Consider the following 26143-nt stretch of genomic DNA (forward strand, 5'->3'; position numbering starts at 1 on the left):
CCAAATGTTCCAGGAAAACCCAATTACTTGGCAGGCTGAGGAGTTTTGCCCCTTTTTGGAAGCACGGCCAGTCTCAAGAAAATGAAGTGAAATCAGATTCTGTATTCTCAAGATAAAACAGATCTGTCCAGCATGTGCAGCATACAGACAACAGATCAATATGCTTTCAGATTCAGAGCTGACAACACTTAATGGCTGGTAGAAGATAATATCAATGCTTTGAAGCAATTCTATGGCAGTTTGAAGGAGTCCCTGTCAAGTCTCTATTTTAGAATAAAATTCCCTACCTTTTGAGAAATACCAGCAATCAGATAGTCCTCAGATATAATCTTTTATTAGCCCCAGAATCCAAATACCTTAAATACATTTGTCAGACTATTCTTTCAGAAATAACCAGAGAGAATGAAATGGATTGCTAATGAGCTATAGACCTACATTTTTTAAATCATCTTAATAAGTCACAATATGGTATTTTAAAAGTACAAATGATAAAATTCTGTAGCTAAGAAGAGATAGTGGGTAACATTTTCTAAAGGAATGTAAGTCACTTGGTTGCTAAGTCTTAAAAGCACAATTTTAAAGTTATTTAGGACCTAAAGATGCAGCGAGGCAACTGGTGGAATTTTCAAAAGGCCCGGAAATTGATGGGAGGTAGGGACCTATGTACTTTTGAAAAGCCAACCTGGTGCCGATTTATAACTTTTTGAATCTGGCACTACTCACACTGAAAGTCATGTCAATGGGATTTGGGACAGGTCTACACAACAAACAGCACAGCTACAGCGCTGCAGCTGTAACACCATAGTGTAGACATGTCCTACATAGACTGAAGGGTTTTTTCCTTCAGTGTAGTTAATCCAGCTCTCAGAGGTGGCAGCTAGGTTCTTTTTCCATCAACCTAGCTGCATCTATACTGGGATTAGGTCAACCTAACTGTGGTGTTCAGAGTGTAAAATTTTACATAGCCCTGAGCAATACAGACCAGGTTTGAGACTCCTAATCACTAAGGGCTGTCTATGCAGCAGCTGGGAGCATACCTCCCAGCCCAGTTAGACTCATGCTAGCTCTGCTCAAGTTAGCATTGTTAAAAATAGCTGTGTTGACGTTATGGCAAGAGTGGCAGCATGGGTTACCCACCCAGGCTTGGACCCAGGGAGTCAAGCAGACTTGAATTTGGGCAACTGGCCCAAGCTGTTACCCAAGCTGCAATGTTTAGTGCAGTGTTTCTCAACCTTTGCAGACGACTGTACCTCTTTCAGGATTCTGATTTGCTTGCATACCCCAAGTTTCATCTCACTTAAAAACTACTTGCTTACAAATCAGACATAGGAGTGTCACAGCACACTATTACTGAAAAAATGCTTACTTTCTCATTTTGTCTGTATGAAATTTTAGTTTGTACTGACTTTGCTAATGCTATTTGTGTAGCCTGTTGTAAAATTAGCCAAATATTTAGAGGAGTTGGTGTACCCCCAGGGGTATGTGTACCCCTGGTTGAGAACCACTTTAGCACACTGGCTCAAGTAGAGCTAGAATGAGAGTCTGTTTACTGCATTTTACTCATTATATTAGACAAGAACTTTTGGACCTATACTATTGGAATGCAAAGCAGCCCTTGTAGTTCCTCAGCGTAGTGGAAGGAAAATACTGTGGCCCCCTACCCTCGGGCTTAGGAAGAATAAATGGGACTCTTTTTAAAGCTTATTAGTGCTGTTTGTTAGCCATACAATGCAAGGAATACCCTATCTTCCTGGAGGAAGGGGTTTAGGCCTCATATTTCCATGCAAAACACTTCCATTAGGTCTCCACAAATAATGCTTTATAAATGAAGTGCAAATACTTAAACATCTCCAATGTGACCGGATCATTAATGAGGTTTGTCATTATTGGGCTTTCATTTATATTTTGATGTTTTTCTTTTCTTACAGATTTAAAGCTGGTTGTTTTATTAGCCTTTTTTGACATTCAGCCTGGCATTACTAAAACATCTTAAGTGCTTTTTGCCACTGATTTCTTTTGAAATATATCTAAAAATAATTTATAACCATGTTACTCAAAATGTGTGACTGATCTCCCTGGGATGGCTCCACTTGCAGGAAAACCATAAAAGCCCAGTCCTGTTTCCATCAAAATCAATAGGAATTTTGTTGTTGGTTTTAATAGGAGCAGGAACAGTCCCTAGGCTAGACAAGTTCCACACATACACAAACTTTTAAGGAATATAAGCAGCATTTATGTCCAGGGTTTTGATGTAAAAAATTCAAATGCATTCTTTATATGGACCGTCTGATATCTAAGAAATGAAATAAACATTGCTGCATTTATTTCCATATTTACCATTCCAAATACATGCACATATATTCAGAACTCTGCAGTTAAGAATGTAGTGGAGTCACAGACACTACATGTCCATGCACTAAGCTGCTTTACAGAAGTTTTAAACTTTGGTTTGCAAAGAATACATCTTTCAGCCGCTCCTGCTGCACTGTATTATTTGAAGCACTCAATGTGAAAAATGTCATAACTTAAACATAATTTTACCAAGACATTTACCTTAAATGCAACAAGCAGAAAACATTTCAACCTGAAGTGTAATTTGTTTAAGTGCCTGAAGTCAGGGCATGAATGAAAGTGCCGGTTCAACTATAACTATTACACTGATGTAATTAGAATATCTTATAGTACATGTAAGGGGTTTTCAAAAGCAATTTGATTCCATATAAAATAAAAGTGATTCTTGTGACTTGTTTCCCTCAGTTTTGAACAGTTTGCCAGCTGTTTAATTCTAACATTCTGTATTGCATTTAAAATGGATCCAATTAGGTTAGATTAACATTTTTATATACATAATACAAAGCAACTTGTTATAAAAAAGGCACGTTATTAAATATGTACCAGTTTCTGCATTGTTTAAGATCAACTTGTTTTTATAAGAAACAGGACAGATATGGATACAGACAGCAAGATTCTTTGTACAAGAGACAAAATACTATTGCTAATGCAAAATCATATATGAAAAAGGTGGGTGTATATAATAGATATATATATATAGTAACCATAAAAGAATAAAGTGAAAATGCTTAAATGGAAGCATTGAAAATGAAGGATTCGTATAAACATATAATAAGGTTATTTTGTGATCTCCTTTTGGAATTTGTATGACAGACTGACAATTTCCTGAACAAACCTTAAGGAATTAAGATGAAGGTTACTGAATTAAGTTAAACCTTATTGAATTAGCGTTGATACCTTTGGTGTCCATTGTATTAAATGTGCAACCGTGTATATGTTATTGTATGTATTTTCATGGGAAGATTAAATCAGAGAGCAGCAGAGAGTGATTAGGTGATTGTGACATCTCCAGAGAAGCCAATCCCCTGGAAAGGTATGCATATACTGATTCCAATGGGATTCTCAAAGGATCACTGACAAAAAACAAAAACAGAGGATTTTGGGATAAATAGCTTGGTTTTCAATTTGCTCAAGGCCTTATCCTGATCTAGAAAATGGACAAGACCCTTGGTCCATGGAGGGCCCCATGCCTTAGAGAAGGGTTGGAAGGACTGGGCCTTCTGAGGTCTCATAAGACTGGATGCTTGTTCTGAGCTGAACCTATGATGAGCTTGTAGCCATAAGGACTTCCCCTTGGGTGGGGCATTGAAGAACTGCTCCTGCCAGAATCCATGTTAGGGTTGGGTGGTATCTAGTAAAGTGTCTAAGTTCTTTTAATGTTTTTAATATGTTTTCTCTGTAATGCTTTTTTACTTTAAGAATAAAGCAGGCTTGCATAGGAAGTGCTGTGTGGTACCTTATAACTAGCAATTACTCCTGTTTACCAGCTCTGAAGAGAAAGCAAGCAGGTGGCCTTGGGCAGACTCTCTGTGCTGGGAATTAAACTGAGGCAGGAAACTGTACAGCCTGGAAAAATCAGAAGGGAGAAAAATGCAAGTTCCCACCCAGAAAAGCAATGGCTGGGCAACTGGAAGCCTGACCGTGGGTATCCTTGGTGGATACTGAAGGGAAACATAGGTGCAGTTGCCCTGAACTGTGAAAAACAGAACAAATGAAATCCTGTGGTTTTAGAATTCTGAAGCGTCTGCTACAGTTGGCATTGGCAGGATACTGAGCAGACCAGCCATTTGCCCTTTACTGGACTCTAAGCTTCCTTCAAAACAAGAAATTAATAATCAAGAAGCAGTTGCTCCAGCTACCAGGATGACATGCCAGCTTAATCAAATCTTGTTTCAAGGGCTCAATCTTGTAAACACTTATGCCCATGAGTAACTTTACTCAAATAAGTAGTCTCATGTGCATCTTTGCATGATTGGGCCCTTGGTCTTTGCAAATAAGCTTTTTGGTGGGGCGGGGGCAAGGGGAGGAGAATATAGATCATAGAATCATAAAATATCAGGGTTGGAAGGGACCTCGGGAGGTCATCTAGTCCAACCCCCTGCTCAAAGCAGGACCAATACCCAACTAAATTATCCCAGCCAGGGCTTTGTCAAGCCTGACTTTAAAAACCTTTAAGGAAGGAGATTCCACCACTTCCCTAGGTAACCCATTCCAGAGCTTCACCACCCTCCTAGTGAAAAAGTTTTTCCTAATAGCCAACCTAAACCTTCCCCATTGCCACTAGAGACCATTACTCCTTGTTCTGTCATCTGCTACCACTGAGAACAGTCTAGATCCATCCTCTTTGGAACCCCCTTTCAGGTAGTTGAAAGCAGCTATCAAATCCCCCCTCATTCTTCTCTTCTGCAGACTAAACAATATCAGTTCCCTCAGCCATTCCTCATAAGTCATGTGCTCCAGCCCCCTAATCATTTCTGTTGCCCTCCACTGGACTCTTTCCAATTTTTCCACATCCTTCTTGTAGTGTGGGGCCCAAAACTGGACACAATTTTCCAGATGAGGCCTCACCAATGTCGAATAGAGGGGAATGATCATGTCCCTCGATCTGCTGGCAATGCCCCTACTTATACAGCCCAAAATGCCATTAGCCTTCTTGGCAACAAGGGCACACTGTTGACTCATATCCAGCTTCTCGTCCACTGTAACCCCTAGGTCCTTTTCTGCAGAACTGCTGCCTAGCCATTCGATCCCTAGTCTGTAGCAATGCCTTTTAAAAGGTACAGTTTGAAAAGCACAAATAGATGGCATAAGACTAGAAAGTTATTGAACACAAAAATACAGAAAGTAAGTTTTTGCAACTGGGGGGTGGGGGGGGGGACGACAAGGTAATTGGCAGCATGCTGAAGCATTTATTATTGTTATTTATTTATTATGCTGCAGCACCTAGTGACCCAGACCAGAATCAGGGTCACATTGTGATGAGCTGTGCAAAAACAGAGGATGAGATTATGCACCAAAGAATCTACAGTTACCAGCCACAAACACTTACGTATATGCTTAATTTCAAGCAAAAACATTGATCTCAACCTAATTGACCTAACCTAGTTTCTCAGCTTCATATTACACCATTTATCAAAATCAGTTTTGTAACCTGTAGTTTCTGACCTAAATATCTCCAGAGAGTATCACCATATTCCTTTTCTTATTCTGTTTCTATAATATTAATCAGAACTAAATTAATTTGAAGTAATACAGATATCAGACTATATCTCCTATCGTAATTCCACTGTAATCCATCATTAATTAATGCACTATTATAGTGCTATCTGATCACATCTCTAGTCTTGTATAAAAGTGACATCTTTTACCTTTGATGAAGATGGTATAGTGATAATTAATGTTGTGCCTCAGAGAAAGAAACATTTTTCTACTTCAGAATGTATTGTATTATGACAGCACTTTGTATTTTGAAAAAAAAAAATATCAAGAAGATCTGTGTAATCTCAAAAGCTTGTCTGCCTCACCCACAGAAATTGGTCTAATAAAAGATATTACGTCACCCACCTTGTCTCTAAGATCATCAAAAGAAATCATATAGCCTTCATTCTACAACAAGACTTGAGTGACCGTGCAAGATCCTGAGGATTATCATGGTGTCAAGCTTTCTTCCTGCTTGAAGTGCAGACAACTAACATCTGAATTGCTCAGCAGTATCCTTTGCTGCAAAGTCTCCAGTTGCTTCTATCAAATGCATTTGTCACTAGATGTTGTGAAATAAGTTCAATAATCATGCTGTAGATTCGTCCTAGAATGAATGGGTCAAAGTGCTTCTAGGTTACTCGAGAGAAAGACTACAGCTGTAATTAGAAGTAGAGGTGGATGGGGATTCAAGCATAAGACCTGCAAACTTTTCTGAAGTTTAGTCAATTTGTCTACACATAATATAGCATACATTTTCACATGCATACACTTCTTGAAATCACCACCCTCAGTAAACCACCTCCTTAACTGACTCTAGATTTCATGTAATGTTGCTGCTGTTATTTAGGAAATTAGTTTAAATAACTCTTTTCCTCCTCCTCTCCTTGTTTTCTGTTAATTTGATAAGTGCTTTCAACTATGAACATTTCAATCCCTCTTCACCTAGACCTGAGGCACACTTTAAAACATGAAGTATATTTATTCATGACAACTATTTTGCAGTCACACTGAAGGTACAGAATAGGTAGAAAAAATGACATTATGTACATAATACAATATATTATTGAGAGTCCTAATAAGGATTCATTTCAACTGTGCTCCTTCTCTGGCTTTTATGCTACACTGCAGTCTTTCTCCAGGATGTAGGAGTATACTTTACATATATTACTACTGCTTATTGTTATTGCAGCTTTTTGCCAGGACTGGGTTGCTATAATTAGTTGCAGCATTTCATTTTCTCTGCTTGATGATGGTTAGAGTATGCATAATTTTGTTGTGAGCAATGGAAGTTTCAGGCTGAATATTGAGGGGGTAAGGGGTGGAAATTTCTTATGATTAAGTCTGTTAAGCTTCCCCGGGGAGCAAAGAAAATCCCATCACTTGAGTCATTTAACATTAAAATGGAGAGAGTATTCAAGAATATACTGTAGAGAGCAATTCTGCATTGGCAGTGTGGCAGCATCTAAAAAGGCAGTATGAAAATAAACCAGGATGCATAAAAGAATTTGCTCACATTCTTTCTGTGACTGCATCTCACTTTCTATTCTGTGTCCTAAGACACCTAGCACCTCTTTCTTTTCTCTCTCTCTCAGGATAAAATGATAGAAACACTTACGTCAAAGGCTGGGAGACAGGTATTATCATACAGACAGCAATTTGGGGAGTGAAACTTGTTTTACATTTTTCCAATCACACTAAATCACCAGGTAAACATCAGAGGGGTAGCCGTGTTAGTCTGAATCTGTAAAAAGCAACGGAGGGTCCTGTGGCACCTTTAAGACTAACAGAAGTATTGGGAGCATAAGCTTTCGTGGGTAAGAACCTCACTTCTTCAGGTGCAAGTAATGGAAATTTCCAGAGGCAGGTATAAATCAGTATGGAGATAACGAGGTTAGTTCAATCAGGGAGGGTGAGGTGCTCTGCTAGCAGTTGAGGTGTGAACACCAAGGGAGGAGAAACTGCTTCTGTAGTTGAATAGCCATTCACAGTCTTTGTTTAATACTGATCTGATGGTGTCAAATTTGCAAATGAACTGGAGCTCAGCAGTTTCTCTTTGGAGTCTGGTCCTGAAGTTTTTTTGCTGTAAGATGGCTACCTTTACATCTGCTATTGTGTGGCCAGGGAGGTTGAAGTGTTCTCCTACAGGTTTTTGTATATTGCCATTCCTGATATCTGACTTGTGGCCATTTATCCTCTTGCGTAGTCACTGTCCAGTTTGGCCAATGTACATAGCAGAGGGGGCATTGCTGGCACATGATGGCATATAGAACATTGGTGGACGTGCAGGTGAATGAGCCGATGATGTTGTAGCTGATCTGGTTAGGTCCTGTGATGGTGTTGCTGGTGTAGATATGTGGGCAGAGTTGGCATTGAGGTTTGTTGCATGGGTTGGTTCCTGAGTTAGAGTTGTTATGGTGCGGTGCATGGTTGCTGGTGAGAATATACTTAAGGTTGGTGGGTTGTCTGTGGGCGAGGACTGGCCTGCCTCCCAAGGTCTGTGAAAGTGAGGGATCATTGTCCAGGATAGGTTGTAGATCACTGATGATGCGTTAGAGAGGTTTAAGCTGAGGACTGTAGGTGATGGCCAGTGGAGTACTGTTGGTTTCTTTTTTGGGCCTGTCTTGTAGCAGGAGGTTTCTGGGTACACGTCTGGCTCTGTTGATTTGTTTCCTTATTTCCTTGTGTGGGTTTCGTAGTTTTGAGAATGCTTGGTGAATATCTTGTAGGTGTTGGTCTCTGTCTGAGGGGCTGGAGCAGATGCGGTTGTACCTCAGTGCTTGGCTGTAGACGATGGATCGTGTGGTGTGTCCGGGGTGGAAGCTGGAGACATGAAGGTAGGTGTAGCGGTCGGTTGGTTTTCGGTATAGGGTGGTGTTAACATGGCCATCGCTTATTTGTACTGTGGTGTCTAGGAAGTGGACCTCCCGTGTAGATTGGTCCAGGCTGAGGTTGATGGTGGGATGGAAGCTGTTGAAATCATGGTGGAATTCTTCCAGGGTCTCCTTCCCATGGGTCCAGATGATGAAGATGTCATCAATGTAGCGTAGGTAGAGAAGGGGCGTGAGTGGACGAGAGCTGAGGAAGCATTGTTCCAGGTCAGCCATAAAAATGTTGGCATATTGTGGGGCCATGCGAGTGCCCATAGCGGTGCCACTGGTCTGGAGGTATATATTGTCACCAAATTTGAAATAATTGTGCGTGAGGATAAAGTCACAGAGCTCAGCAACAAGTTGTGCTGTGTCATCATCAGGGATACCGTTCCTGACAGCTTGTATTCCATCTGTGTGTGGGATGTTTGTGTAGAGAGCCTCTACATCCATGACAGGTTTCAGAGTAGCAGCCGTGTTAGTCTGTATCCACAAAAAGAAGAACAGGAGTACTTGTGGCACCTTAGAGACTAACAAATTTATTAGAGCATAAGCTTTCGTGGACTACAGCCCACTTCTACAGCCGAAGAAGTGGGCTGTAGTCCACGAAAGCTTATGCTCTAATAAATTTGTTAGTCTCTAAGGTGCCACAAGTACTCCTGTTCTTCTTTCTACATCCATGGTGGCTAGGATGGTGTTTTCTGGGAGGTCACCAATGCATTGTAGTTTTCTCAGGAAATTAGTCACAGAAATAGCTGGGAGTGCAGGCGGTGTAGGGTCTGAGTAGGGAGTTCACATATCCAGACAGTTCTTCAGTGAGAGTGCCAATGCCCGAGATGATGGGGCGTCCAGTATTTCCAGGTTTGTGGATCCATTGCTATCTACATATTGCACAGACCACAGTGAGAGATTATGCCATACACTATCAAAGAAACTGAGGAACCACCTGATCAGCATCCTATACAGCAAACAGAAAAACATCAAGAAAGAGCTCTCCAACCTGGAGACTTTCATAAATAACCAACCCTCCACACAAATGGACTTTACTAAAATAAGACAGGAAATCTACATTACACACTTCACCTCTCTACAAAGGAAAAAGGACCGTAAGCTGTCTAAAATCCTACCTGCCACATGGGGCCACAACAGGGGTACCCCTAACTCACCCAGCAATATCGTCAATTTATCCAGCTACACACTCAACCCAGCAGAAGAGTCTGTCCTATCTCGGGGACTCTCTTTTTGCCCCAGCACCCCCACGAACATGATACAGTTCTGCGGTGATCTGGAAGCCTACTTTAGCCGCCTCCAACTCAAAGAATACTTTCAGGATAACACTGAAAAGCGCACTGATACACAGATAACCTCCCACCAACAACACAGGAAGAAGAACTCCACATGGATTCCTCCTGAGGGTCGAAATGACAGTCTGGACCTATACATAGAATGCTTCCGCCAACGTGCACAGGCAGAAATTGTGGAAAAACAACATTGCCTGCCTCATAACCTAAGTCATGCAGAACGCAATGCCATCCACAGCCTCAGAAACCCCCCTGACATTATCATCAAAGAGGCTGATAAAGGAGGTGCTGTTGTCATCATGAACAGGTCTGACTAAGAACAAAGAACATAAACTTGTGATTTTTAAGCCCAAGTGAAAGAGATATGAAAGGGTTGCAAACAAAAAAATTACATGCTTTCTAGTGTCCAAAACTTAATTATAGCAAGATATGGTTTTGCCTAACACAGCCATCAAGTCTAAACAAAACAATTAGGATTTTGCCAGCTGGCAGACAGGGCACTACTAAAACAGTTAGAGACCAAGAGCCAGATCCCCAGCTCGTATAAATTAGCACAGCCCTAATTAAGGCAATAAAGCTATGGTAGTTTACATCACCTGAGGATGTGGCCCCAACTTTCCTAAATATGTCTTGCTTGGTGAAACCATGCACAAAATGTCCACAATGCCAACAATTGTCCCTTGAATTCAGGTCTTCAAAACTTATCTCCTACCCCCACTGGAAAAAGACAGGATCAAATGCTCCAAAAAGCCAATCACATTTGTAAGAGGTACAAGGTGCAGAAGCCCTCACCAAGATTATCTCACTTGACTTTAATGAGCATTGATTCAATCCCAAAATATACTTTCCCAGCTCATGCATTCTAAGGGCACCCTGGGCTCAAGGCTGAAAACCAGCTGCATCAGCTAATTCACTTTTGCAATCTGGAATTATGTCACATGGGATTCCCAGCTGAGGCTTTTATAACTTTCTCCTTGTTATAGGGCAGGACTAAACCTGCCCACAAAGAAATCAGCCTGGTCAATCTCTCAGCCCTTCACTTAGAAGTGAGAGGGGACATGCACTAAACACCAGTCTCAATGGAATTATGCAGCCACTGGAGAATCATATACTGTACCCTCTACCCCTTTAACTTGAGAATGGCTACTCAGTAACTTCCTTATGTAAAACATTTGACTAATTGTTTACAGATTACATTGATTACTTACATAAAATCTTCAATTGTCAGCAAACTCTTTTGCTGTTCAGAATATTGAAAAATACTTTTCAAACACCCACACCTCTTTCCCATTCTGAAATTTAGGGTAATTCATTATTCTTAACACAGCATCTTTGGCTAACAAAATGATTGATCTAACTGTTCTGTTCAGATAATGCAATGCCCTTTTACTAAATTCCCTTATCAGCTAAATTAATCTATTGTGTTCAACAATGTGCATAGATTTTACATTGTCATCTGCAAGCTAGTAGGAGATAAGATATGAAAAGGCAGCCTGAATGGTTGATTTAACAATTTATCTTTGATAAACCTTGACTTTGGGAATATTCTGAGTTAAGATACTCTTTAAAATTACTTAAAAATAGTACCTTGGATTTTTTTTTTTTAAATGTGCCTGCAAAAAAAGGAGTAATGGTGGCATTCAAGTTTTCAAAGTGAAGAGAAATCATCATCATCAGTGGCTTGAAGCATAGATGTAGTCTATATTCTTCACTTGTCTGCTTTTGCTAATTACATTACCATAATGATCCAGTGTATCTTTACTGATTTGTATCCAATTGTGATCCCCAGGCTAGGGTTCGGGCTGTGGTTGGTACTGCTCACCAGGCTAGGCTTACTGTTACAAAGGGAAGTGATCCCAGGACTATGGTTGGGTCTGGGATCAGTAATGTTCCCCAACCAATGGTCAGTGTTACAAAAGGTAGCGTTGCCCGTGCTAAGGTTGTGGCTGGAGTCATTCAGATTCTCTGATCTCGGGTTAGAGTTAGAAAGGGTAGGACTCCCTGGGCTAGGCATTGTTCAGTTTGCTGGCAGAGAGTTAGGGCTGAGAGGGCTCCCTGAGGTTGGGTTTGGGCTGGAGCCAGTAGGGCTACACAGGCTAGGATTACAAAAAGTGTAATTTTCTTCAGTCTAGGGTTAGTACCAGTTGAGCTTCCCAAGCTATGTTTTGGGTTGAAAAGGGTAGGGCTTCCTGAGTTAGAGATAGGACCAGGTGGGCTCTTCTGACTAGCATTAGAGTTACAAAGGCTAAGGTTCCCCTTGTGAGAGTTAGAGTTACAAATGAGAAGGTCAGTAGGTTGGGTTAAGGCTGGGACCGGTGTGGCTATTGGGGCTAAGGTTAGGACTTGGTCCAAATAGGCTCCCTCAGTTAAGGTTAAAAGAGGAAAGCTCTCCAGGCTAGGACTAGGATTACAAAAAGGAGAACATCAGGCTAGAGGTAGAGCTGGGAATGGTTGGTCTCCTCAGGCTCAGGTTAGGACTGGAGCTGGTTGGACTTGGGTAAGGGCTACAAAGGGGAGAGCTCCCTAAGCTAGTGTTAGGGCCAAGGTTGTTGGTCTTCCCCAGCTAGTGTGAAGTCTGGTGCTGGTTGAGCTCTACAGGCAGGAGTTTGATTTATAAAGGGGAGAGCTCCCTGGGCTAGGATTGGGGTGGGAGCTGGTCAGCTTCCTCAGGCTAGGGTTAGTGTTAGAAAGGATAGTGCTTGGGCTGTTGAAGCTTCTCCATGCTAGTGCTAGCACTGCAACAGGTAAGGCAACAGGTAGAGTTGGAATTGGTTCTCCCCCAGGTAGGAATAGGGCTGTAATGAGTAGTACTAGGATTAGGGCTGGTGCTGGCTCAACACCTCAGTTTAGGTTAAGTGTTATACATAGTCTGTGTTCCCAGTTCAGGCTGGGGCGGGTAGTTTAGGCTGGGCTAGTCCTACCCTTTCCAATGGTAAGGAGCCTGGCTCAAGGGCTCGTATTACACATGGTAACAGTCTTGCTCAGGGTAGGGACAGGGCTGGGGCCAGATGGGCTCCCCAAGCTTGTGTTAGGGTTGGAACCAGTAGGGCTCCAGTGTCTGGTGATAGTAGTACAAGGGGAAGGTGTATCTTACTTCAAAACTTAACAGCCACTATTTAAAAAAAACAAAAAAACCACCACACACATTAGCTAACTAGTTTCATGTCATATTTACATAAGGACATTTAAATTTACCGTCTTCATTTACAGAGGACATTTGCTCAGTAGAGTGTACTCCAGTTGAAGTAGATGCATATCCAGACAGACAGTTTCAAAAACAAACTATTTTCTGTGCCTCTTGTGTAGTTTATCTGCAAGTCATAAAGTGTAAATATGTTTGTAACTCATTTGGCTTCCCTAATGACTCCCATATCCATTCAATACTTTCACTGCTGTTGTGTCTCTGACTGAAACTCCCTGATGTTTAACTCTTTGGAAGAAGTAGGAATAATTGACTGACAAGTACAGTCAGCCCATTTTGGCTATGTAGAGACTTCAAGCCGGAGCTGTAAATCCAGCTGAAGATATACTCTGTTCTAGCTCTGAAAAAGAGCAGCGCTGTGGTGACAAGTGGCAGTGGGGGCTAACCACATCAAATACGTACCCATCTAAGATGGTAGGTTTGTTCTTGGGGTGGTGAGTCCCTCCCAATGTTCACTGGCTACACTGTTTTTAGCATGCTAGCCTGATCAGAGCTACATCTCCAGGCTGAAGTGTAGACATACCCTCAGTCTGTTCTAAGCAACTTAAACGTCACTCAGAATACAAAAAGGAATAGCTTTCCTGATACAATGTCAGCACTATCAGCCTCCATTACAGAGACAGTTATTTTAAGTTTTGGAATCTATGAACTAATCAACTATCATTAGACAATAGATTATATAGTGGTTCCTAACATTAGCAATCTTGAGTACTACATTTTCAGCATGAGGCTTTCAGTAGCACACTTTGTTAAAATTAATGGAAATCCCTGAGCACAATGAAAATTTACCTATGAAAGTATTTTAAATCATTGACATAGAGCCCAGGGTTGCAGGACGCTGAGCACCCTCAGCTTCTGCTAACTTCAGTAGGAACTGAGGGTGCTTGGCAACTACTAGAAGGAACCCAGTGCCTCAAATGATCAGACCCATAAATAATGCAGTATATTTCTCCTTTAGAAATTTCACTTACGTATAGGAGCAAAGACCTAGAAAGTGTGGCAGAATATAGCTACTGCAAAATATTTAATGTGAGATGCGTAACTTGAAAGGGATGGAAAATTGAGTCTAATAAAGTACAATTCAGTGAAAAACATTTAAGTGTAAACACCTGTTATCAAAGCGGTTTCGTAAAAAGCTTCCCGTGAAGTGCAATTTAAATGTAAAACTCTGCTTACCAGTCTCTTGACTTTGGAACTCAGCCAGACTCACTGGAGGTGAACATGTAAATTTGCTACTATTTCTTCAGTAATTTTGCAGTTGCGGACTACCACTAATTTAGTGAAGGTGCAGATTATTGAATATTAAATAATAGTGCCATTGTTGGTCTTGATGTGCCAAAACATTTCAAGAACAGTAATGCCAATGATATTACTTGCTAGGCAACATTTTGACTGTAATTAGTTCTTAATGTAAAGTTTTTGGAAGAGATTTGGTCCTTTGTCCACATAATTTGTAATAGAGACCTTGTTTGGCAAAGTGTTACGTGCCCACAATTTCCACTGAGTTCTATCTAGGTATTTATACTGGGTTCATCACTGATTCATTAGCAATAAGAGATATGGCAGGCAAATTTATACAAGAGAGCTTCATTGAGCGTGTTACATGCTGAGAGGACTATGGTTGTCCCATTGCAGCCTGGTGTCCTGATGTCGCCCCAAACCAGGTTCTTCCTGAAACCTGACCCTCTTTCTCCAGTTCTACTCATTATATTATCATGGTATCTGAGCAACTTACCAGAATTTTTATTATTATTTCTTTATTTAAATTTTAATTATTTTATAAAACAGTGAGTTTGAAGAAATTTAGCCAGGGCCACCAGTGGTGTTCAATGACCATTCAGTACTTAAGGTGCTTGCAAGAGCTCCGCTTTATTGTCTAATTCCACATGGCTGTCCATAAAACAACAAGAACCTCACAATCCCTTACCGATAGTGTCTGTCTGGGAAGCTCAGGTCTTAAAGGCCTAGACTCCCAATACCATACTACCTAGGGTGCATAAATTTTAGAGGCAGCTCTTATTCAACCACCCACCCCAATCAGGTAGGGCAGCTTTAGAGTTCTCCTCCCACCCTGCACCACCAGGAACCACTGTACCAGCACAATTCCAATCTATCCAACCTCTCCCAAATCAGGACCCTCTTTTAAAGGTGACCCTGATCAGTTCCCCGAGCTCTTGACCAGCAGCAGTCTAGTGCACAAGGGTCTAGGTGCTAAGCACCTCTTGCAAAGTGCTGGCACGAATGGGATCAGGCCCAAATTTAAGGCTAAGTCCCCCCCCCCCGCCCAAAAAAAGACTGCCACCTTCCAAACACCAGAGGTTCCCATTGAGTTCAGCAAGAGTGGGCACCACATTCAGGATTTGGCCCTTTGTCATTAAATATTTCTAATGTTTTTACACACAGAGTGTACGTTCCCTGAAATACTGGCTGTTCTGACCTTGCCATTCCTGCCCTGTACAGTTTCCCCAGGAAAGGACCTCTGCATCTTGGTTAGAGGAGAGACAGACACACACAGACAGAAGTTATTTTGGGCTTGTTTTGTACACGAGAGTTGCATTTTAACACACACTTTTTTGATCCACGTAAAAAAATAAGTCATTAACTGAGTTTGTCAGACTTTATGAACACCAAAATTCTGCACTCATTTGCTCCGGAGGTATTTATATTAACAGCTGTCTTGCAATATCCTTTTCAGAGTTTCAGGAAGTTGAAACAGTTCTCAGCATCCATTGTTTGCTGCTATCAGGCAAAACTTAAATGACTCAAAAGGGGTATTTGGTGCAACTCACAAGCTTGTCTGAAAATGCCCAAAGAGGCACCAAGCCTCCATGGGAGCCTGTAGCAGACCACTTTTATCGGACACTTTTCAAAAGCTTGTGCAGCAATAACGAGCAAGGGTTACCCCTGCTCCTTTGAAGTCAATGGGAGTAGGACTGGAACATCGTTTAGCCCACAGTAGCATTTAGGAGCCCTTGTCATAGATTAGGATCCCATTGTGCTAGGCATTATACAAACACTTTCTTCTTGTTTCCAAGCTAAAAGGCATTAAGAGAAGCTAAATATACATGAGCTTTCATATAGGAAAAAGGATCAGGAGGTAAGTAAGCAATTGCTGAACGTTCCTACAGGGATGTTATGTGACCATGAATAGGGGGGCCCTGACTGGAGTTCCTGAAATAAGCTGCTGCCCTGTGGCTTCAGCAAAAACTGCCTCAGAACCACCTCTGCACCATCCATATGCCTCAAAGCCACTGAAGTGCCATGGCCCATCTCTAGGCCACATGCAACACCAGCTCTTGTTTGCAGAAGCTGCCTTTGCATCACTTGTTTGCAAAGTTTTAGAAAAAGACTGGTGCTGTTAGATCCTGAACAGAATCACCACCAGGGACACATTCCCTTCAAAATATAGGAACCCCTTTTTAGCTTTGTCCAAGCTCTGCTACCAAACCATGCTAGACTACAGTTTTGGTCAGTGACCCCTTCCCCCAGGCACATATGGTGCTGTTCTCTTGACCTTTGTTATCCATCAGGGTAATAGCATTTGATTACACCAAATGCAACAACTAACCAAAATGCACTAAGCGGTCTCATAACTGAAATGCAAGTGAGGCCATTTGGTTATTTTCCCTTACTCACCAACACATGCTGGCAAGAAGCTCCCCCCATGCAGCCTCTGCCAGCTGGAATTATCAAGCAGCTTCAAACTACTCTTTTCCCTGTGCACCTACAGATCTCTATGGAAAGCTCCCTACTCTCTAGCCCATAGGGCTAATCCGCAAAAGGTTTTAGGTGTCTCACAGCAACTTTAGGCACTTAAGTGCCACTGAGATCCTCAAAACCCCTGCTCATCTGCCAGCTAACCATGACAATGCCTAAATTCTTACCATTAAAGTCCCATAGGTGCTTAAGTTTCTGCTAGTGAGCATACACAGTGCCACCTATTTTATATTGAAGCCCCAGCAGGATCCTCAAACTAGGCATTCCCTGATCTACCTTGCCTGTGGGGCTTGATCCAGTAAGTATGGTCTCAGCATGCCAAATCCCTCACAACAGCAGGGGTGGGCGAGGGGTAGAGGTGACAGCTCTCTCCCTTCAACTAGTGGCTAGGGCACTCTTCCAGAACATCATGGCAGAGAGAGAATAACTTTATATCCCAGTGGTCAGGGCACTCACCTATTAGGTAGGGAAACCCAATTTCAAATCCCTTCTTTACAGAATACTGAGAAGGGAACTGAATGCAGATCCTTGTGATGGGACACTTCACTTACTACAAGTATAGCACCTCCTCCTGGATCTGATGAGCTATTCCCCAGAGTGATAACACACTTTCCTGCAGTTGCACACTATCTCTTTACCTCTCTCTCCACATCTGCAGCCCCTCTCTTGCTCCACAAACTGCTACTGCCTCTTCATGACTCAGTCCTCCGGTCAGATCGCTATCTGGATTGTCCCCTTCCAGGATATTAAAGTCTTCCTTCAGCAATCCTGGGCAATCTTCCCCTTCACTACCACAGAGTTCAGCTCCCTCAGTGACTAGCAGGGGAACTCAGGCCTGCTCTCTACTCCAGTTTCTGGCTCAGGGACCCCCTAGCCAGGGGTTAAGGCCTGTTTTCTCTTAAACCTTACTTCCTTTCCCTGAGCCCTGTCCTACCTTCCTCCCCTCTCTATGTTTGCAAGCCCAAATATACCTCCCTTCTCCCAGTGAGGGACTGCAAAATTGTGCCACAGCCCCCTTTCAGCTTCCAATTTTCTGTCTTTGTAAATACCAACCAAGCTTATTCTTCCCCCAGCTGCACTCCCTCACTAAATCTTGGGAACACTTAGCCACTTGATTCATCTCACCTGTGGCCTGTTGGGTTAATTGGCCCCCTTCTTAGTCTTCATTAACCCTTTCAGGGCAAGAATGGGGTGGGCAGCCCATCACAGTCCCCTATGTCCTAAGTGAATGCTCTAACAACAGAACTGAAAATATAAGGAAGGCTGATAGTGGCAACAACAGCAGTATTGCTTAGGCACTTAATTCCAGGAGAGGATTCACAGCTGAGAATCCTGAGCAAAGACTCGTGCATCATTCCTTTGGAGGGATGATGCTTAGGACTCATCCTTCTCCTTTGCATTTTCTACTGGTTAACGTAAGTGGCTCAGTTTGCTGGCTTCTGTGGATTTCAGCCTAGATTCACAAAGGAACTTAGGCACCTAGAACCTCCCATTTAAGTGCTATTGAACTCCACAAAAACCCCTTTCAGACCTGAACCACCCTAAACTTCTTTTGGCACCTAAATTTTTACTGTAAACATTCTCTATGTGGCTAAGTTTCTGCTTCTAGGCATCCATACTGCTACATCAGGCAGTTACCTCAGATGCCTCTCTGACATCTAAGCCCCTGCATGATCCTCAGATCAAACAGAGGTGCATCCCCTCTATCTTACCTGCAGGGCCTGATCAGATGTGTATGCTCAAAGCATACACAACTCCACACAGAATAGCTGGTGGGTGAGAAAGAAGTGCCCTGTCTTATGACCATTAGCCCACTGGTTACAGCACTCACCTGTAATGTGGAACACAGTGGCTCAATTCCCCTCTATCTGACATGGAATATAGATTTCAACAGGAGTCTTTCACTCCTCAGGTAGGTGCCCTAACCACTGGACTATGGGATACTCTGATGCGAGTCTCTCTAAATCTCTTGTTGAAGTCACTCCCCTTTAAATAATTTAGTTATTTAATAATTAAGTGTTAATTGGACCAGAAAGAATGAGAATGATTTCATAGTCCAGTGGTTAGAGCACTCCCTCAAGAGGCAAAGCACATAGTTCAAATCCCTTCACATCAGACAGTGGGAGGCATTAAACAGGGATCTCCCACAGCACAGGTCAGAACCCTAACCACTGAGCTATAGGTTATAAAGGAGGCCTCTGATGCCTTCTCTTCCTCCTTCCCCTACCATTTTGTGGGGAATTAGATGTGCACAGAACTTGCCTACCAGATCAGGGACCACAGGCAAGATAGGGGTGGGAATGTCTTTTTGCCTGATCTGAGGCTTCTGCTGGGGCACAGATGAGAAATAGGGGTCTAGATACCTGCCTGAGGCAGCAGTGCACATGGTCAGAGCGGTTTTTGATTGCCAGAGGTGTCTGAATGTCAGGCTTAGGCACTCAAGTCCCTTTGAGGATCAGGGCCAAAATAGCTAGTACTATAGACACAATCTGAGTAGATAGCCCAAACAGTAACTTGTAGTGGAGATTTCCAATGTAAACCTGCCTTTTCCTCATTTATGCTGGTCTGAGAATTTTCTTAGAACAATTTTATTCAAATAGGTTCAGAAGAAGGCTCTTATGGATACAAGCATGTACATTTTAAAAGGTATGTTGCCTTTCCAAGAACTTGAAGATTATCATCACTGGTGCTACCATTATGAGAAAAGCTCTATCTTATTGAAAGTAAAGGGCAAAAGATTTGTAAGACTGGGTCCTAAAATAGGGGCCGTACAAGAATTAGGAGGTAGGTAAATTTCGGAATTTGAACCTTTCCATGATTTTTTTCTACATCCTGGCTTTAATATTTATTATATATAAGAATCATCCAATTTTTTTAAAAAATACATTTAATCCCTAGACAGTCTAAATAATATTTCAATATATAAACCATCTTTAGAAATATATATATAAAAATAAACCCTATTTGATTCAGAGTAGCCAATTTCCATATTTTAGATTATATTCATCTAAAATATAATTGGGACTAGATTTAAGTCAAATCAGATTAAGTGAAAAGAAACAGTGATAGAAAGCATTTAGCAATTAGCACCTTCTCACTGATGCAGGCTGTCTAGTGAATCAAGGCAATGTATTCTGCATACCAAAACAATATCATGATAGTTTCTGCTGAGACATTGGGGTGTAGTAGAGCTGTGCAAGTAGCTGATTTTTTTTTTTCCAGTTTCAGGTTTACCCAAATGGAGGGTGTTTTAAAAAAAAATCTTAAATTTAAACAAACAAATGAACAGACACCACACATGCCAAAAAGCCCCACACACATTTGGATTAAATGAAATGTTTTCTTTCAATTCAGAAGTGTATTTAAAAAAAAAAGTAATGACATTGAAGGAAGTTCCAAAACAAAGCATCTTTAAGAAACGAAAAGTAAAGTGTTTCTTTTCCTTCTTCCTCTTCCCCCAACTGAAAGATTCATTGAAGTCAACCCAAATCTGCACTTTTCGCCCCCCCCCCCAAAGTTCTCTCATGAAAAGTGTTGCCCAGCTCTACTGGGAAGTTCCTCACCATGGGAACCCAAGACACAAAGGCCCAAATTTGTAAGGTGGTGATCACCTCCTGCAAGGTAGTGAACACCCTTAACCACTAGTGAAGTCAGTTATCCTGTTTTTTCTTGTCCAGTGACCCCAATGGGAGGTGCTGCTGAGTGGAATTGGGCCCTGATTAGGACTTTAATTAACATTAATTAAGGCAGTCAGCCAAATACTTCTTGTAGTAGTAGTACAGTAGTATCAAGGCTCCAACCTGGATTCGGGTTTCATTGGGCTAACCAGGCTAAAGACAGATCTGGCCTTGTCTGCACATTAAATTGATCCAATTTTTACAATACGGGTATAGTTAAAGCGGGACAGTCCACCCCCTTGCATGGATGCAGTTATATCAGTATGGAGGTGCCTGATACTGGTATTGGCTATTCCTGGTTGGAAAAGGGAATAACATATAGTGGTTTTACGTACTTGTGTGACCCCTCATGTCACTCCATCTCAAGCCATTTTTGTTTTAAGCAGTTTCCCAGGATTAGTCAGCACTATTTATAGCATTACAGAAAGCTAGACAGTAAAATGCTTCCTTGTCATTGTTAGCTGTAGACTCTCAAACCACAAATAACTCAAAGAAATGCAGATCCCTAGAAACAGAAAAGTTGCCAGACTAGAAACTGTCATTTTCCTTCACTTGAAAGTATCCTTGTTAGCCCAAGGGTATTTTCAGTAAGCAACTGCTAAATTAGATTACCCACTTGAGTGCATCATTACAGTAAAAGTATCATTTCAGTTTAAACACAACATTTTTCATTATTCAGTATTGTCCTGTAAAGGCAATAAATATACACTTGCAGCTTCCACTAAAGAGAGAGACACTCAGTCACTGACTAGACTATAGTACATACAGGTAAATGATTGTTGGTATCACACAACATAGCAGCACTCAATTTAGTTTGCCATTAGAGAAAATAAGACAGTATTCTAAAATAATCATCCCAAGCACCACAATAAAGTTATTGTGAACTGCGCGGCCAGAACCTTGACTACCACAAAGGAGCACCCATAAATAGGATGGAGGATGGGTGAGGCAAGGGTAGTGCACTGCAAAGCTTCCCTTTGCTCTCCCTTCCCTGATCCTGGGGCTGCTGTGTGCAAGGTTGGTCTCTGGCATAATTTGTAGCATCCTGAAGTCTACTCAGCCCCAAAACAGTAGCTGGGAATTGCTGGGACATAGGAAAGTTTAGTCCATGTCCCCTTATGCTCAAACCGTGGGTGGGGGTGGATAGCAAAGGACTTTCTATGCCTATTGTTTGCCTCCAGATTAATACTCTACTCGATCTTCCCATGAAGCGTTACACAAGCACTATGTCCAGTGAAGTAGCCTTCTGGTTCAGGAGGAACCACGCTAGGATTTAAATCTGGGTTCAGTTCTTGGTTTTGCCATAATCTTCCTGTGACCCTGAGTGTGCTACACAACTGGTGGGGCAACTGATAAAAAGGCATGTGATATGAAGGACTGGGTCTTGTTCCTTTGAAGTCAAAGGGAAAAGGAGCAAAAGTTCATTTAACATAAAGTTTCTCTGTTCTTTTTCAAACAAGAAAGTGAGACGTTTTAGTACAGATGTCTGTATTCAGGCTTCAGGCATCTAGTCAAGGAGGATAGATGTTTTGTCTTATATCAGATTCAGATAAAGGGGTTCCCCATGTAAACAAGCCCTTAATCGATTCAGTTTATAAAAATACAAAGCCATTTCTCAAAATAACTTCACTTGGGGGTTTTGATCTGTTCTTAGCACCCCTAATTATTTCCTGGTTTCTGATATTATGACAGTTTTTTACAAGTGTCCCACTGCCGCATATTCAAATACTCCCTCCATTGATCTTTCCCATATTCTATTTCTTGCCCTCATGGCATTTTATATGATATATGCAATCTCCATGCCAAATCCCTTATGATGCCAATTTAACCTTAGTTTTTTTTCTGCTAAAGCTACCACAAAAAGATGTCATTTGTGATGGTGCCCATTACAATGGGCATACCTGTCCTGAGACAAACTTATTTCACTGTAGTATCTCAGGTCACAAATCAAAGAAAATACCTACCAGAAAGAAACAGATTTTGTATTTCAATTTCAGATTAATGAGGTACCCAACCATTCTAGTGTAAGCCTGCTTCCCTGCCTAGGCTTCAGAGCCTGAGCTGCAACTTCAAAGCCCTGTCTACCCAGCTGTTTTTAGAGTACTAGCGCAAGTCCTGCTAGCCCAAGTCTGTCAGACTTGAATGGGAGGCTCGCTGTGTAGACATACCTCCTGCCTCTACATTTACACTCTAATTGCTTGTATAGTGCTGAACAAGGAAAGAGCTCCAGGAAATGCAAGGGTGACAGTATTTTCTCTCTCCACCAATGGCCAGTAGCAAATGCTTCAGAGAAGATGAAAAAATAAATAAAAAATATTTCGGCACTAGGCAGTTACGGAATAATCTACCCAAACATCAAATTTTCTTCCTGGTGCCTGACATGCTCCCCACCCCCTCCCATTGGTTTAAATCATGACGCATGAGAGTTTTTGGAAGAGCATTTAGAGTTGCATCCAAATTTTGTTTTTTGTGGATTTACCGGTAATTTATTTTTAAACCTTAATACTACGGTTGAGAGTGTTTTCCGTATCATTAAGTGTTCAGTTCTTTTTTAAACACAGATCAATACTTGGACTCAGTGATATCCTCTGGAACTCACTGTCCCAAGGTAAAAGGAAATAACTGTACAACATGTGAAAAAGTATCAGTTTTAAATGTGTTACCTTAAATAAAATTGCAATGTCCCCTTTGTTTCTGAATTATGAGTCAGGGTGAATAAAAATGCTCAATCTGTCTTCTCTGCCCTATTCATTATTTATTACAATTACTATCGTCGTCATCTTTATTTTTCTCCTCTCTAAACAACCCTGTCTCTTCATGTTTAAATATGAATTAATCAATCAATCTTCATTGCCAGCTGTGAACCCTCTTCTGGGGTTAGGTACCTAAGCCAGGCTCGCACTTTCTAAAGTAAAAAGGTTGGGAGGTGCTGCCCCTCTAATTAATAGCCCAGTGGTTAGAATACTCACCCAGTATATGGGGAATGCAAGTTCACATGTGATTCAGAGCAGGAACATTAAACCCAAGTTTCCCAGGTGAAGTCCCCTAACCGCTGGACTAGAGGAGGACATTCTGTGGTGGGTCTTTCAATATCTCCTCTTGAAGCTATTCAGTTTTGTACAAAATACTTAAATCATTGAACCAGAGAGACCAACTCTGTAGCCCAGGACTTACGGCACTCACCCAGGAGAGTGGGGTTCAAGTCCATACTCCAAATCAAGCATGAAGATTTGAACTTGGGTCTTCTACCTCTTGGGTGAGTATGCTAACCACTAAGCTATTGGGAATATTGTCACCTATTTATCCTGGCTCTCTCTTGTGCAGGTTTAGGGGTGCTCCAAGCATACTTTCTGGTTCAGGCCCCACAAGTAAGATAGGCAGGGGAATGCCTAGTTTGTGTATCCTGCTGGGCTTAGGCAGGATTTAAGCACCATGCTCCTTGGCATTGTCATGACTTAGGTGGCTTTGTGCATGCCCACTAGTAGAAATGCAGGGGACTTTAGTGGCAGAAACATAGGAGCCTAGGGACTTTGGGCATTCACAGGGCTAGATGGCAGCTGAGAGGTGATTGGTGCATACTAAATGTTGGACTTAGGAACCTAAGGCCCACTTGTGAAACTAGCCCAAAGAGCCTTTCCCTTGGGCAGCCTTCATAAGAGCCAGTCACAATTGCAGTGCCCTTTGCTTAACGGAGCAGTGAAATCCAAAGGGGGCAAGGAAGAATGGATAGTTCTTATCGCTGGGAGCAGGCTGTACCAACTGTGCAGTCCCATTGCTTACCAGGCCACTCAGTAAGGAATCATGCCGGAAGATCATAGGGTGTCCTACTCCACAAACCCCCTCTATATGAGCAAGGGCTGAATGCCATGATTTAGCCTATAATATACTTATAATATTCTGACAACATTCTGCTTTTCCCAATCCCATTACAAGTAATATAACTCTGCCTTCACAAGTGTTACATTATGGTATACATTAAATAGCTTTGTTGCCCTACAGGACAGATTGCTTTCATCCATCCAATATGCACATTGCGTGTCTGATCCTGTCTTCATTTTAATAGATATATTTTAAAAAACTGTCAGGAGGACTTTAGTTAAGCCTTCAATAGTCTAGACAGACTGCTGTGCAAACTGAATGAAATGTGAATACAAAGTTACAAAATTACTTATTTTGTAAGTATATTGGGTCCTAAAAGTCATCCATTGACACAATTACCATGTTACATACCCTAAGCAATGTAACATTCAATCACCTTTTATATCCTAAACTTCCCATACTGAACAGTATTTTTTTTTATTAAGCAAGATGACTGACCACATATTTAACCTGAAAAATAAGGAATTATATGGGCCAACTGATTACTAATTGATAAATCTTCCACATAGGGCAGCAGTTTAGCTGAGAGACTGTTGATATTATGAGCTATGAGAACATGAACTCCAACATAGCACCAAGATTGACTAACAGCCTTGCTATTTAATGGAGTGCTTTTCAGGTAATGAAAAATGAAAACAAAGCAAACTGAGGCAACTATCCCACTGTTTTTTAAAAACTATTCAGGATGACAGAAGATGTTCTTGTGAAACAAAACAGGGAAAACTGAGAAGGGCTGGTGAAGAAAGGGTGGAGGGACATTGTTAATGTGGTGTTTTTCCAAAAAATAAAAAAATCAGAGCAAAACAAAAACATCTGTATGTGCAATATATTAGCAGTTGTTTCAGGGTAAAATTTTCAAAAGCACTAGTGGCTCAGGAGCATATGATCCATTTTCAAAAGCAATGAGATTTTGGCTCCTAAGTCATTGGAGCTTTTGAAAAAATTATCCTTAGCTTTTCAATGGTACATTTTGCCCCTGTGTGCCACAAAGTGAAGGTGAGCAAATACATACAATTCCTAGCCCAGTTTTGTAATGTGTCATTTTCTGTGAATGGAAACACAGCTTTTATTTTAGTTCTCCCATTTTTCTACACAGAATAGGATGATAACATGGCATTTAACAATTTGTTGGTATTCGCACCATATGTTATAAAGAACACACCTCACTAACTGTGGTAAGGTGGCCAGATGTCCTGATTTTATAGGGACAGTCCCAATATTTGGGGCTGTCTTATATAGGTACCTATTACCCCCCACACACACACCCCCTCTGTCCCAATTTTTCACACTTGCTATCTGGTCACCCTAAAAAGTGGGTACAAGGGTATTCAGCTGTGTAAGTCTCATTAACATTAATAGGAATGGTCTGCAGAATCCCCTGTACACTGTGCTATAAACTTACCCTAGTTCTTGCCTCTCAATTGTAATGACCTCAGTGTTGACTTTCTATGACCTGGATATGATCATTTTCTGAAAACACTATCTCTGCACCACGTTATGCACTTTGATGTCTACTCACTACATGCCTTTTTTTTAAAAAATCTAAGTGAATTACAAATTCGTACCTAGTTAAAGCCAAGTCTGACTATTACATGGGCTTTGAACATCTGAATCAAATTAACACCACATTTAACCACATCTGACTATAATATAATATAATATAATATAAAAGCATTACAGTGCACATCAAAGTGATGCAACTGCCATAGAGCATCCTGCAATCTTGGGATATACAGTTTAGTTCATTTCCTTCTTTCTCCAAATTGACATGTCCTCAGTTTCAAGTTCTATAACTGAAAGTTTAATCCAGGCGTCAGCAACCTCTGGCACATGGCTCACCAGGGTAAGCACCCTGGTGGGCCGGGCCAGTTTGTTTACCTGCCGCATCCGCAGGTTTGGCCCGCGCCGCTTCCTGCCGCCCCCATTGGCCCGGAGCGGTGAACCGCG

At 41.5% G+C, this 26143-nt stretch overlaps 1 protein-coding gene across 4 annotated transcripts in view; it reads right to left on the reverse strand.

Moving 5' to 3' along the window:
- The window catches only part of LOC101943306 (uncharacterized), a 146538-nt gene that overhangs the window by 45091 nt on the left and 75304 nt on the right, over window positions 1–26143 (reverse strand). Inside the window, exon 1 of one of the 4 annotated variants that reach the window (XM_065596493.1) lies at window positions 17279–25830. The exons of the other annotated variants lie outside the window; for them this stretch is intronic. The gene's annotated coding sequence lies outside the window, so the exon portion shown is untranslated. Of the gene's footprint in view, window positions 1–17278; window positions 25831–26143 lie in introns of those variants that run through there. 4 annotated transcript variants of the gene reach the window in all.

The sequence above is a fragment of the Chrysemys picta genome, chromosome 5 (genome assembly GCF_011386835.1).
Source record: "Chrysemys picta bellii isolate R12L10 chromosome 5, ASM1138683v2, whole genome shotgun sequence".
Lineage (NCBI taxonomy): Eukaryota > Metazoa > Chordata > Testudines > Emydidae > Chrysemys > Chrysemys picta.